This window comes from Mercenaria mercenaria, chromosome 14, assembly GCF_021730395.1.
Source record: "Mercenaria mercenaria strain notata chromosome 14, MADL_Memer_1, whole genome shotgun sequence".
NCBI classification, from domain to species: domain Eukaryota; kingdom Metazoa; phylum Mollusca; class Bivalvia; order Venerida; family Veneridae; genus Mercenaria; species Mercenaria mercenaria.
The window spans coordinates 40603336-40619159 of record NC_069374.1 but is presented as its reverse complement, the minus strand read 5'-3'; the positions used below and the strand labels follow the sequence as shown (position 1 = coordinate 40619159).

Sequence of the window (15824 nt, the reverse complement as noted above, 5' to 3'; positions counted from 1 at the left end):
ACCTATTTTACAGGTTCCGTTGATAATTTGTTATTTATATACTAAAACTAAGATCTAAAATTGTTCACATTTCAGTAGAAAATTGTGGTTTCTTGAATTGAATTGATGTTACCATGGAAACGAAGCCCGTGACCTATGTATCTAAATGTAAAATTCAAAAGCGTTGACACTAGTCTATTTAAGAAACACAGCTTCGGCTTTTTATTTTCATTTCAACAATATCCATGAGAATAATAGTAGCATGCTGAACGATTTTTCCATGAAAAATGCCAGACGAGGGGTACTGCTGTAAGTATTCTAAGCTTAGAAATTTGTTTGAATAAATGCAGATAACACGAAAATATAACTTACGTTAGAAATAATATGTTTTAAAGCTACATCAACTAGAAAGATAATCTTATTCAATATTATTTTATAAGAAATTACGACAAAAAGCAAGATATAAGCCATTTTAAACATCTCCGTTGCCATGGTTACTTTAAACTTTAAGAAAAATAGGGTACCATGTATAGTGCTTGGTATTTTGCTAATAATATTACCCAAATATTCCATGTTGGTCATTAACAGAATGGCACTGAAGCCGTCGAAAACCCCTATTTTTATACATAGTTGTTTAAATCTGAGAGAAAATGCGTTACCATGGAAACACGAGCCCCGCGACATATACATTTTAAGCTTATCTTAGAAAGCTAACGTGCATACTAGTAAAATTATAGATTATGTTGACTTCTACGGATATCAATGAAACTAAAATACACCGAAAAGTGTTAAATATCCGTATTTTCCTTCTTCTTTCAATATGAAATACCTTTGGATGGTCATGTTCTTCAAACCTGGATTAAAATTGAACTTGAAGGGACAGAGACAAACGAAACTGAGATTTTAGCAGTTAAAACTTCATATTACACGAAATACAAAAAGATGCTGCGGTTCAACTAATTTGAATTTACCCTTGTAACAAGGTAACCTACCTCCTTAACTTCAAATCTGATTTTAAACATGCTGTTTAGATATAAATGACAAATAAAGTTTCGTTATCAAACTCAGCTGAGACTGAAACTGTTTTGTGAACACGGGGCCAGATCTTGTTTTACTCGATTAAAAATAAATAAATTAGAAATATATAAATCAAGCGAGAGTTTTGACTGGTGTGTTTTACTTTTTTAAAAGATCAAGAAATTCAATACATATACTGAAGAAGTACATTTTTATGTGAGACCTTTTTTCTACAGTCACAATTATTCACAGTTATTGTCCTTAATTACTATTCTTATCAGATTATTACCGAAAAGTGCTACTCATGACGTCATTTCCGTCAATTTGTAAACATGTAGGAAGTCTTTCCTGTAAAAGTTGCAAGAATCTTCAGTTATAGCATTTTGGTATATTTTATAAGATATATATTTTACACAACACATTGAAGAATGATATATATATTCTTTAGGCTGTAGGCATTTACTTGTGGTAGAAATTTTAAAAGGCTGCACTTTTTATATCACAGCACAACCAGTTTTCGACCGCTTAACAAGTTTTCTGTGCAGTTTTGTACAAATGCAAGTCCAAATCTTTGGTTTATTGTCTAACACGTTCTATCAGCATAAGTGCTATAAAAGCATACAATTTAAGTTTCAAGTTTCTTACCGATTGAATCCCTGGCATGATGGTTTTGAAAGCCATCAGTAGAAAGTCATGCTGAAAATTTACAACCTAAATTCGACCACAGGTGGTATTTTCCTTCCAGCAAAATGAAACAGCACTAAACTTTTACTGTAGTTTCATTACAACATGGCAAACATAGAACACCCAAAATTCAAGTCTGGCAACAAACACCAAAACCAACGTGGCAGATCAATACTCTGTATAGTTCAATAACATTAAATTTGCACAGGGCGCCTTTTAATATTTGGACGTTCAACATGTCCCTGTGTCAAGTTTAATCGAATGTCAGCCATTTGCATAGCACAGATTACGACTTTATTTTACTGAAGTGTAATGTAGGAAAACTCTCAAACACGTGAAACATTGGTTTACCGTAACTAAAACTGCACCACCAATCACTTCCCCGATGCATTTCACAGAAACTTCTAGCGTAATTTATTGAAATATTACGAACAATACAACACCGAATAAATATATAGAATCCAGTGCTCCAGCTAGGATTAAAAAAGGGCAGGGTGCTGGCAATGAAAAGGGCACTTCTGGGGTGGTGGTCGGTCCGGGACCGTGCTCCCCCGGGAAAAAAATATAACTGATCCATGCATACAGTGCATTTTAACATACTTTAGGCATGGACTTTGGCATAATTTAGGCATGTTTTTTGGCACACTTTAGGTATGGTCTTTTAATAGGCTATGTCTGTCATCTGTAATGCACCTATTTATTAACTAAAAATTCTGCTGTTTGTATTTTACTTGGCATTGATTTTCAACTTGTAACATTTCTTTGTAATTGCATACTGAATAACAATATCTATGTGTTTAGGCCTATTTTGTTACAGTTTCAGTATACATCTTCTCCATATAGGCTACTTGATATTTATAAATTTATACATGCAACATACCAAAAAAATTCTGTGAAAATCCAAATGTTCATAAATTTAATATTTTGTTGGCTTCCAAAAATGAAAATATTATTAAAAATACTGCAGTTTATATATATAATGCTTTAAAGTTACGGCTGTCTGAGATAGAGATAGTTTAAATTTTGTGTTGTATGTTTTACATATGCCATAACTATTGTATTTATATTTTGTATAAGTTTTATTTTATGAAAAAGCATTACTTTCATTATAGCCAAGATATTGGTCTTGCCTTGACAAGGCTGATAGTTGGGCATAGTAACAAAGGTACAGATATTAATCTATTCTGTTCATGTCTTTTCTTTATTTCGTTTCGGCAAGATACATGGACAGGCATGTATTGAAGCTTTAAAAAGTTAGAAATTATGTACAAACCTCTTTCTCAAAACAAATGCTTTTTATGACATGAGTGATATAAATAGTTAATATTTACTTCATTATTCCTTATAAGAGTTGTTGTATGTAAATGTTATGTTTGTATATATGTATAATGTATATGATTGATGGTGTATGGGCCGGAGGCCTAAATCACAATAAAGATTTGTATATTGTATTGCATATTATATACAGAAAATAAAGTTTAAACTTCCACTTAAATAAATGAAATCATGCAAAGTTTTTAACTTACAACAGTCTAAAAGCAAGTTTAGCACTTGTAATAGACATACCGGGTATCCAAAATTTTTATCCGGATATGGTTACACTTTTTTCTAAAAGTCGTCGAATGTCCAGTTTAAACAATATTTTTGAAAAATTATTATGATGCAAAGACAGTTTAACAGCATTTTACAGTATCTGACATTAAAGTGTACCCTGTCATTACATCTAATTCTTAGTAAACTAATTTCAAAGAAATCTTCATGAAAAATCGGCAATTTCACAAAGAAGACGACAACCTACTTTCGATTTCAAAAACTTGTAAAACGATAAAATCAAAATATTTTCCTATTTAAATTTGATTGTGATCGATTTTTATTAATTAGATTTAAATGTCTGTTGTCTGGACTTAAGTTTCAGTTGTGTATAAAGGGGTATTTACGACTATATTACCGAAAACGAAAGTACACTTTGACAGGTGGCGCGAAATAATAATGATTTCAGACTGGTTTGCAAACTGTTTAAACACTAAGGTTCAGTGATTTTAATGCTAGTGGAGCAGTCTTAAATATCATGGTCTGCCTCGGGCACGATTACAGCAGGTAATTGTTTAATTGTTTGCTAATTATGTCAATGCCCCCCGGCGTGTATCACTCGATAAAAAGGGGGCAATAAAGCAGTGTATTATAATCACTGAGGCAAAAAAGGGAAGTTTGGCTAAAAAAAGAAATGAATGGTTGTAAAACGGGCAGGGTGCCTGGCGGGGCAACAGGGCGGAACGAATTTCGGAATGGGCGATGCGCCCTGTTGTAAATAGCTAGCTGGAGCACTGGAATCAATTATACATGCTTAGACGAAAACAAATACGTTTAGCCTACAACACTTGTAAAAAATCTGCGGCCATTATTTAACGCATGGGTACCGCCGAACGCGTGCAGACTAGCCTTTTAAACTGCTTTGATAGGACTTTACAATTAATTTAAGTAACTTTTAATAAAATTACAACCAATAAATGCTGATTACATCCATCGATTATAAACATATGCATACTACATAGACAATATTAGTAACGGGCCGCATTTTTTTTCAAATCCGACCGTGATAATATTTTTTCATCTAAAATCAATCTTTATAATAAAGAAGATTTGACAGTTCGTGTTGTGTTGTGAAAGTGAATGGATGTAAATTTCATTTTCAAAGTGCGGACTGATCTTCAATATCTTCAGTAATACAGCATGTTCAATGGATGTGTAAATTAGGTTTCTTTGTCCGTTGTTGGTATTTAGCTATCGCTTTCAAGTCACTTCTACCGTGAACTTGTAAAACCTTCTGCAAGAACTTTTGCGGAAAGCTCTACCGGGAAATTCATACTTTCGATAAAACGTCGGACTATATGAAATGTCAAAATCGTAAAATATTGAAGTCCGACGTTTATTTATAGAACTATACCAGTGCTCCAGCTAGGATTAAAAAAGGGCAGGGTGCTGGCACAAAAGGGCACTTCTGGGGTGGTGGTCGGTCCGGGACCGTGCTCCCCCCGGGAAAAAAATATAACTGGTCCATGCATACAGTGCATTTTAACATACTTTAGGCATGGAATTTGGCATAATTTAGGCATGTATTTTGGCACACTTTAGGCATGGTCTTTTAATAGGCTATGTCTGTCATCTCTAATGCACCTATTTATTAACTAAAAATTCTGCTGTTTGTATTTTACTTGGCACTGATTTTCAACTTGTAACATTTCTTTGTAATTGCATACTGAATAACAATATCTATGTGTTTAGGCCTATTTTACTTGCTACAATTTCAGTACACATCTTCTCCATGTAGGCTACTTGATATTTATAAATTTATACTTGCAACATATTATATACAGAAAATAAAGTTTAAACTTCCACTTAAATAAATGAAATCAGGCAAAGTTTTTAACTTACAACAGTCTAAAAGCAAGTTTAGCACTTGTAATAGACATATTCCGGGTATCCAAAATTTTATATCCGGATATGGTTACACTTTTTTCTAAAAGTCATCAAATGTCCAGTTTAAACAATATTTTTGAAAAAATATTATGATGCAAAGACAGTTTAACAGCATTTCTCAGTATCTGACATTAAAGTGTACCCTGTCATTACATCTTAGTAAACTAATTTCAAAGAAATCTTCATGAAAAAACGGCAATTTCCCAAAGCAGACGACAACTTACTTTCGATTTCAAAAACTTGTTAAACGATAAAATCAAAATATTTTCCTATTTAAATTTGATTGTGATCGATTTTTATTAATTACATATAAATGTCTGTTGTCTGGACTTAAGTTTCAGTTGTGTATAAAGGGGTATTTACGACTATATTACCGAAAACGAAAGTACACTTTGACAGGTGGCGCGAAATGATAATGATTTCAGACTGGTTTGCAAACTGTTTTAACACTAAGGTTCAATGATTTTAATGCTAGTGGAGCAGTCTAAAATATCATGGTCTGCCTCGGGCACGATTACAGCAGGTAATATTGTTTGCTAATTATGTCAATGCCCTCCGGCGTGTATCACTCGATAAAAAGGGGGCAATAAAGCAGTGTATTATAATCACAGAGGCAAAAAAGGGAAGTTTGGCTAAAAAAAGAGAAATGAATGGTTGTAAAACGGGCAGGGTGCCTGGCGGGGCAACAGGGCGGAACGAATTTCGGAACGGGCGATGCGCCCTGCTGTAAATAGCTAGCTGGAGCACTGTATACTCTGTAGGGCTAGCAAGACATTTCGACCCCAAGACATTTCAACCCCAAGAGACAATTCGACCCCAAGACATTTCAACCCCAACTCCTTGGACATTTCGACCCCATTCAATGATATGCCTGAAAACATCTAAGAATGCCGTCATTATTATAATTAAGCTTTAATCTATAGATAATTGAGCAATTTCAAAATGTAATAACGCTTAATTACCAATTAAAATGTTAAAATACGGTTATTTTCGCGAAATATGATTTTTTTTACGAAAATGAGCCATATTTGTCTAAATTTCTTTATTTTCTAAAATTCTTTTTTTAATTTCTTATAGACTATATTAGTATATGCTGAAAAATGAGTGATTTTTATCTCACAATAACGAAATAACCATCATTTATAAACTTTTTTTTTATTAACGAAAATAAGGGGATTTATGTATCAGCCGCGTTTATTACGTAAATAATTTAATTATGAACAACTCGTTCTGATTATCTATCTTAAAATAACCTTCATATAACGTATTATCATACTTGGTGTTTATTTATATTTTCAAATCATCTTTAAAAAGACTATTTTAGTACACGGCTATATTAAAAAATTATTTTTAAATCATGGGCCGAATTCGCCGAATTTAATTATGAAAATAACTTTAATAAAGTCACATCTTTAATACCTCTTTATTTATTTATATATTTTTATTTGACTTTTTTTTTTTTTTGGTGAAAGATATATGCATCTCATTTCTATGGGATTCAACCAAATACAAATAATTATAATGTAAATCAATGAAGTTTAAGATGTCACCATCTTCATTATATTGATATTTAAAATCATAATCAGAAAAACGTGATCTTTTGATTGCATTATCACACCTTGATTAATTGTTTGTTGATATACAGCAGGTGTATATTTATCTGCAGTGCGCATTGCAATTAACAATCAATTAAGCGATTGTGGTGACATCGGATATTTATAAACATGTGTCAATATTATCTTGAATTTGGGTGAAAATGTAAAAAAATAATAGGAAACTAAACAACATACTGCTTATTTTCTCATTTAATGTTATTTTCGTAAGTGATTTTGACACACACATAAAGTATTTGCTTTACAGAATACAAAATATGATTTTTGTTATTTACAAACTGCTCTTTTCTATTCCAGTTGTAAAATATCAAACACGAAATCCCCGTTACTGCAAAATATAAGAATATGTGAGTACTGTTCTGTTAGTAACAGGGAAAAAATTATTATCATATTTCATATCTGTAAGGAAAATGTTGCAGCCGTATTACTTTTTTGTATATTAAATATTTTAGCAAATACACGTGATTTAAAGTATGATTTTTAAAGTATGATTTTAACAACTTCAAGCGATTTCGGTCACACATTAAACCGGAATCTACCTAAAAACCGGGATACACCGGAATACAGTTTCCGTAACCAGAATACACATGTATTTTGTAAGTTAAAGGTATTTTTGAAAGTTTTTTGAAATAATTCAATCATATATATCAAAAATGAATAAAATACGAAAGGAAAATAAAATACGATACGCAGACTGACTTTATACGAGACTGAAATTCGGCGACCGCGCGGGAAATTTCCATTACCGAAATACACCCTTATTTTATTAATAAATGGTATTTTTGTAGGGTTTATTGCAGAAATCATTCGTGTATAATATAAATAATATGTTTCAGAAGGATAAATAAAATTTTATAACGCAAAACGATTTTATAAGAGATTGAAATTCGGCAACCACATGGGAAATTGCCATAACCGAAATACACCCGTATTTCTTAAACAAATGGTATTTTTGAAGTGATTTATGACTGAATTCAAACATACATATCATAATTTATTATTTTTCAAAAGGAAATTAAAATACTTTTGCCTGTTACGTCTTGTACATGATTGAAAATCGGCGTGCGCACTGGAAATTTATGCATTCGGAATTTCCATGTCCTAAAATTCTCTAATGTACACAGGTATTTCTTTAAGAAATCGTATTTTTTAGCTCACCTGAGCAATGCTCAGGTGAGTTTTTCTGATCACTCGATGTCCGTCGTCTGTCGTCTGTCTGTCAACATTTAGCTTGTGTATGCGATAGAGGCTGTATTTTTCAATTAATCTTCATGAATGTTGGTCAGAATGATAACCTTGATGAAATCTAGGCCGAGTTCGAAAATGGGTCATCTCTGGTCAAAAACTAGGTCACTAGGTCAAATCAAAGAAAAACCTTTGTATGCGATAGAGGCTGTATTTTTCAATTAATCTTCATGAATATTGGTCAGAATGATAACCTTGATGAAATCTAGGCCGAGTTCGAAAATGGGTCATCTCGGGTCAAAAACTAGGTCACTAGGTCAAATCAAAGAAAAACCTTGTGTATGCGATAGAGGCTGTAATTTTCAATTGATCTTCATGAATATTGGTCAGAATGATTGCCTTGATGAAATCTAGGTCGAATTCGAAAATGGGTCATCTCGGGTCAAAAACTAGGTCACTAGGTCAAATCAAAGAAAAACCTTGTGTATGCGATAGAGGCTGTATTTTTCAATTGATCTTCATGAATATTGGTCAGAATGATAACCTTGATGAAATCTAGGCCGAGTTCAAAAATGGGTCATCTCGGGTCAAAAACTAGGTCACTAGGTCAAATCAAAGAAAAACCTTGTGTATGCGATAGAGGCGGTATTTTTCAATTGATCTTTTCATGAATTTTGGTCAGAATGATTACCTTGATGAAATCTAGGCAGAGTTCGAAAATGGGTCATCTGGGGTCAAAAACTAGGTCACTAAGTCAAATCAAGGAAAAACCTTGTGTATGTGAAAGAGCCTGTATTTTTCAATTGATCTTCATGAATTTTGGTCAGAATGATTACCTTGATGAAATTTAGACCAAGTTCGAAAATGGGTCATTTGGGGTCAAAAACTAGGTCACTAGGTCAAATCAAAGAAAAACCTTGTGTATGCAACAGAGGCTGTATTTTTCAATTGATCTTCATGAAATTTAGCCAGAATGATTACCTTGATAAAATCTAGGCCGAGTTCGAAAATGGGTCATCTGGGGTCAAAAACTAGGTCACTAGGTCAAATCGAAGAAAAACATTGTGTTTGCAATAGAGGATGTATTTTTCAATTGATCTTCATGAAATTTGGTCAGAGTGATTGCCTTGATGAAATCTAGGTCGAGTTTGAATATGGGTTATTTGAGGTCAAAAACTAGGTCACTAGGTCAAATTAAAGAAAAATCTTGTGTATGCGATAGAGACTGGTTTTTTCAATTGATTTTTATGAAATTTGGTCAGGATGATTGCCTTAATGAAATCTAGGTCGAATTTGAATATGGGTCATTTGAGGTCAAAAACTAGGTCACTTGGTCAAATCAAAGAAAAAACTTGTGTATGTGATAGAGGCAGTATTTTTCAATTGATCTTATGAATTTTGGTCAGAATGATTGCCTTGATAAAATCTAGGTCGAGTTTGAACATGGGTCATCTAGGGTCAAAAACTAGGTCATATCTAAGAAAATGCTTGTTTTATCGCAAGAGACCAATTTTTTGGTCCAGTCTTAATGAAAATTGGTCAGAATATTTGTTTCCATGAAATCACTAGGTCAAACATGTTTTTAGCCCACCATCATCAGATGGTGGGCTATTCAAATCACTCTGCGTCCGTGGTCCGGCGTCCTTCCGTCCGTCCGTCCGTCCTTCCGTTAACAATTTCTCGTTATCGCATCTCCTCAGAAACTACCAGGGGGATTTTGACCAAACTTTGTCAGAATGATGTATTGGTACCCTAGTTGTGTCCCCCTGAAAATCAGACTGGTTCAACAATTTTTGAATGAGTTATGGCCCTTTGTTTATTTCTATAATTTACATAGATTTATATAGGGAAAAACTTTGAAAATATTCTTGTCCAAAACCTCAGAGCCTAGGGCTTTGATATTTGGTATGTAGCATCATCTAGTGGTCCTCTACCAAGATGATTCAAATTTTTTCCCTTGGGTCTAATATGGCCCCGCCCCGGGGGTCACATGGTTTATATAGACTTGTATAGGGAAAAACTTCTTGTTCAAAACCACAGGGCCTAGGGCTTTGATATTTTGTTTGTGACATCATTTAGTGGTCTTCTGCTAAGATTGTTCAAATTATCCCCCTAGGGTCAAATATGACCCTGCCCCGGGGGTCACATGGTTTACATAGACTTATATAGGGAAAAACTTTGAAAATTTTCTGGTCCAAACCACAAAGACTAGGGCTTTGGCATTTTTAATGTAGTGGTTCTCTACCAAGTTTGTTCAAATTATCCCCTTAGGGTCAAATATGGCCCGCCCTGGGGGTCACATGGTTCATATAGACTTGTATAGGGAAAAGCTTTTAAAATCTTCTTGTCAATAACCTACAACATTCAGATTTGGACCACATGTATGGTTTTGAGTGGCAAGATGAACCTTGACATGAGTTGACCTTGATTTTGACCTAGTGACCTACTTTCACATTTCTGTAGCTACAGCCTTCAAATTTGGACCACGTGCATAGTTTTGTGCACTGAAAAAAACTTTGACCTTGACATTGACCTAGTGACCTACTTTCACATTTTTGAAGGTACAGGCTTCAAATTTGGACCACATGCATAGTTTCATGTTCTGAAATGAAATTTGACCTTGATTTTGACCTAGTGACCTACTTTCACATTTCTCAAGCTACAGCCTTCAAATTTGGACCACATGCATAGTTTTGTATACCGAAACAAACATTGACCTTTACATTGACCTAGTGACCTACTTTCACATTTTTGAAGGTACAGGCTTCAAATTTGGACCACATGCATAGTTCTGTGTTCCGAAATAAAATTTGACCTTGATTTTGACCTAGTGACCTACTTTCACATTTCTCAAGCTACAGCCTTCAAATTTGGACAACTTGCATAGTTTTGTGTACCGAAATGAACTTTGACCTTAAGATTGACCTAGTGACCTACTTTCACATTTCTGTAGCTACAGGCTTCAAATTTAGACCACATGCATAGGATTGTGTAACGAAACAAACTTTGACCTTGACATGGACCTACTTTCACATTTTTAGCCCACCATCATCAGATGGTGGGCTATTCAAATCACTCTGCATCCGTGGTCCGTCGTCCTTCCGTCCGTCCGTCATTCCGTCCGTCCTTCCGTTAACAATTTCTCGTTATCGCATCTCCTCAGAAACTACAAGGGGGATTTTGACCAAACTTTGTCAGAATGATGTATTGGTACCCTAGTTGTGTCCCTCTGAAAATCAGACTGGTTCAACAATTTTTGAATGAGTTATGGCCCTTTGTTTATTTCTATAATTTACATAGATTTATATAGGGAAAAACTTTGAAAATCTTCTTGTCCAAAACCATAGAGCCTAGGGCTTTGATATTTCGTATGAAGCATCATCTAGTGGTCCTCTACCAAGATGATTCAAATTATTTCCCTTGGGTCTAATATGGCCCCGCCCCTGGGGGTCACATGGTTTATATAGACTTATATAGGGAAAAACTTTGAAAAACCTCTTGTTCAAAACCACAGGGCCTAGGGCTTTGATATTTTGTATGTGACATCATCTAGTGGTCTTCTACTAAGATTGTACAAATTATCCCCCTAGGGTAAAATATGGCCCTGCCCTGGGGGTCATATGGTTTACATAGACTTATATAGGGAAAAACTTTGAAAATCTTCTGGTCCAAACCACAAAGCCTAGGGCTTTGGCATTTGTAATGTAGCATCATCTAGTGGTTCTCTACAAAGCTTGTTCAAATTATCCCCCAAAGGTCAGATATGGCCCCGCCCTGGGGGTCACATGGTTCATAAAGACTTGTATATGGAAAAGCTTTTAAAATCTTCTTGTCAATAACTTACAACATTCAGATTTGGACAACATGTATGGTTTTGAGTGGCAAGATGAACCTTGACACGAGTTGACCTTGATTTTGACCTAGTGACCTACTTTCACATTTCTGTAGCTACAGCCTTCAAATTTGGACCACATGCATAGTTTTGTGCACTGAAAAAAACTTTGACCTTGACATTGACCTAGTGACCTACTTTCACATTTTTGAAGGTACAGGCTTTAAATTTGGACCACATGCATAGTTTCGTGTTCTGAAATGAAATTTGACCTTGATTTTGACCTAGTGACCTACTTTCACATTTCTCAAGCTACAGCCTTCAAATTTGGACCACATGCATAGTTTTGTGTACCGAAACAAACCTTGACCTTAACATTGACCTAGTGACCTACTTTCACATTTTTGAAGGTACAGGCTTCAAATTTGGACCACATGCATAGTTTCGTGTTCTGAAATGAAATTTGACCTTGATTTTGACCCAGTGACCTACTTTCACATTTCTCAAGCTACAGCCTTCAAATTTGGACCACATGCATAGTTTTGTGTACCGAAACAAACCTTGACCTTTACATTGACCTAGTGACCTACTTTCACATTTTTGAAGGTACAGGCTTCAAATTTGGACCACATGCATAGCTCTGTGTTCCGAAATAAAATTTGACCTTGATTTTGACCTAATGACCTACTTTCACATTTCTCGAGCTACAGCCTTCAAATTTAGACAACTTGCATAGTTTTGTGTACTGAAATGAACTTTGACCTTAAGATTGACCTAGTGACCTACTTTCACATTTCTGTACCTACAAGCTTCAAATTTAGACCACATGCATGGTTTTGTGTACCTAACAAACTTTGACCTTTACATTGACCTAGTGACCTACTTTCACATTTCTCAAGCTACAGCCTTCAAATTTGGACCACTTGCGTAGTTTTGTGTACTGAAATGAACTTTGACCTTAAGATTGACCTAGTGACCTACTTTCACATTTCTGTAGCTACAGGCTTCAAATTTAGACCACATGAATAGGATTGTGTACCGAAACAAACTTTGACCTTGACATTGACCTAGTGACCTACTTTCACATTTTTGAAGGTACAGGCTTCAATTTTGGACTACATGCATAGATTTGTTTCTGAAGTGAAAATTGACCTTGATTTTGACCTAGTGACCTACTTTTACATTTCTCAAGCTACAGCCTTCAAATTTGGACCACTTGCATAGTTTTGTGTACTGAAATGAACTTGACCTTAAGATTGACCTGGTGACCTACTTTCACATTTCTGTAGCTACAGGCTTCAAATTTGGACCACAAGCATAGGATCGTGTACCGAAACAAACTTTGACCTTGACATTGACCTAGTGACCTACTTTCACATTTTTGAAGGTACAGGCTTTGAATTTGGACCACATGCATAGATTTGTGTTCTGAAGTGTAATTTGACCTTGATTTTGGCCTAGTGACCTACTTTCACATTTCTCAAGCTACAGCCTTCAAATTTAGACCACTTGCATAGTTTTGTGTACCAAAATAAACGTTGCCCTTAAGATTGACCTAGTGACCTACTTTCAAATTTCTCAAACTACAGCCTTCAAACTTGATGCACACGCATAGTTTTGTGTACAAAGAACTTTGTCCTTGAAATTAATCTAGTGACCTACTTTCACATTTCTCAAGCTACAGCTTTGGGAATTTGGACCACATGCACAGTGTTGTGTATGGAAATGAAATTTGACCTTGAGTTAGTCATTGAGTCTTGAAAATTGGAACACTCAAAAATGGCACATTGGTGGGCGCCAAGATCACTCTGTGATCTCTTGTACACTGTTATGGTGTGTTTCTTAGGTGAGCGACCTAGGGCCATCTTGGCCCTCTTGTTAGGGTTTATAATAGAATTCAATCATATCTCAAATAAATAATTAATTTACAAAAGGAAAATAAAATGCGCAAAACGTTTTTACACGAAGTTGAGAATTTGTTGAGCGCACGGGAAATTTGCGCACTCGTGGATGAACCACAATCGCCATAACCTTTTATACACCGAAATTGTACACCAGAGAGCGTATCCTTAAAGGTTCAGAAAATATCATTAGAGTGTAAAAATATTTATGTACTGTAGTGTAAATATATATGTACTGTGTTGGAGAAAATATCCTCCAGATTGTAGCCCAATGGTTTTATTCTCACTCAATGCTTAGATACTTATCATTTTCGTATGCATGCAAATATATTGTATTATAAAAGAAAATGAGCTGTTTATGCTTAATTCTAATAAAATGTATGTTCTGTTCTGTTTCATAATTTTGTTAGCTTTTAAATTAAATAAAAGCCTATCATATTTAACTGCACTTACCTTGTTAGACATTATTTGTCACATGTCACTTGTGTGTGCTTACAAAGATACTGATTAATTGATATAATCAATAGGTGTGATAATCCAATCTAACTCTATCAGGACTAATCAGAGGCACGTGTTTGTAACGTATGATTCATTTAAAAATAGAATATTTATATAGATCTATATATTCATTTATTCTAAAATATGCAAAATGGAAGAAATATAAAATGAAAACATACAACTATTTCTGAGGGGTCGAAATGTCTTGGGTCGAAATGTCTTTGGGGTTGAAATGTCCAAGACAATTAAATTTTGGGGTTGAAATGTCTTGGGGTCGAAACGTCCAAGATTCCTCTGTAGGTACACTTGCCTAAATTGGCACCTAAATTACAGGGGGTAGGGTAAAGTAAATGGCAGCCAAAATTAAATGCATTATCTAAAGAACTATGTCATGTGCTCTATTACTCCAGAGAACCAGGGTGTCACACCTGCTTCTTTGATAGCTGTCAGAGATGACAATGTATTATATAATTGCTAAGATTTTGACATTCCGAATATTTCAAATTGCTTAGAAAATGAAGAAAACTGTTGCAAGGACAGGCATCATGATTGCATTGTCAAAATAATTTAATAGAAGTACCGGTATGCTTCACAATTCTGGCAGTAAGCATGTGTTAAGCAATAAACATTTAGTGCAAAAGATATATAAATACTGATATTGGCTTAAGCAAGAATAGGTAGTAGACAAGGAAAACTGCAGGTTTTTTAGTAATAAGAAAAACCTCATGAAAACATAGTACTGCTACATAAATGGAATTTATATAATTTTCCAAGTACCAAAACTGAAGGAGAATAGGTTCCTAACATGTTCTGTCTCTGCTGTAAACAGTGAAACAATCACAACTGATAAATTTGGCTTGTACAGATTTTTATCATACAAAGTCCTAGGTTGTGGTCGAAAATAGGTTGTGTGGGGATACCCTTTTTTGGCCCCTTTTTCGGTATCCAACCCATTTTCGGACAGCTAATTGTATATCACTACAGTTTCGCTACGTGAAAAATGTACAACAATTATAAATGCTGGAGTTTTTTTCAACAATCATTTGGCATAATCCTGGCATCGTCCCCCGGGGGCTTTAACTTTTTATTAAAAAATTGTCATACTCCGAAGGTGGTTGTACCCGATCAGGGTCATTCAGGTGCTTGAATAAAATGTAAGCATAACTTACCCATAATCCTTGGAAACGAATCTTCCTGTGACGTCATAGTCGAAACTGCTGCTTAAAAAACCATTAACTGTACAGTCATTTAATCTTTGTAAATTACTACGTGTAATTTCAGATTATTATCAAACTGCAACATGTATAGGAGAGATCGTGTTTGTATACAAATCCGTTGTATTTTCTATTTTTAGAACTGATAAGACAAAGGTTGAGTGGGCAGATGCCGAGCGTCCATGTTTTTTTGTAAACATTGATGTTTTTCTAACGGCTTAAACTTTCTTAAAACACAGATGATATCAATAATTTTTTGATCAATGGAAAGGATATAAAACAAGCAATTTATTGATTACTTTTAATTATTATTTAGAAATAAAATGGATTAATTATGAACGCTTTACTTAGGCCATCCTTAAAAAATTGTTTGTTTGCAGTAACGCGACCGACTCAGAAAATCGCCGCGACTCAAACAATTTTT

At 34.6% G+C, this 15824-nt stretch overlaps 1 protein-coding gene across 1 annotated transcript in view; it reads left to right on the top strand.

Moving 5' to 3' along the window:
- Nucleotides 1–1108: 1108 nt before the first annotated feature.
- LOC128548172 (atypical protein kinase C-like) overlaps nt 1109–15824 on the top strand; it is an 89527-nt gene continuing 74811 nt past the window's right edge. The window contains exon 1 of the mRNA XM_053522599.1: nt 1109–1148. The gene's annotated coding sequence lies outside the window, so the exon portion shown is untranslated. The remainder of the gene's footprint in view (nt 1149–15824) is intronic.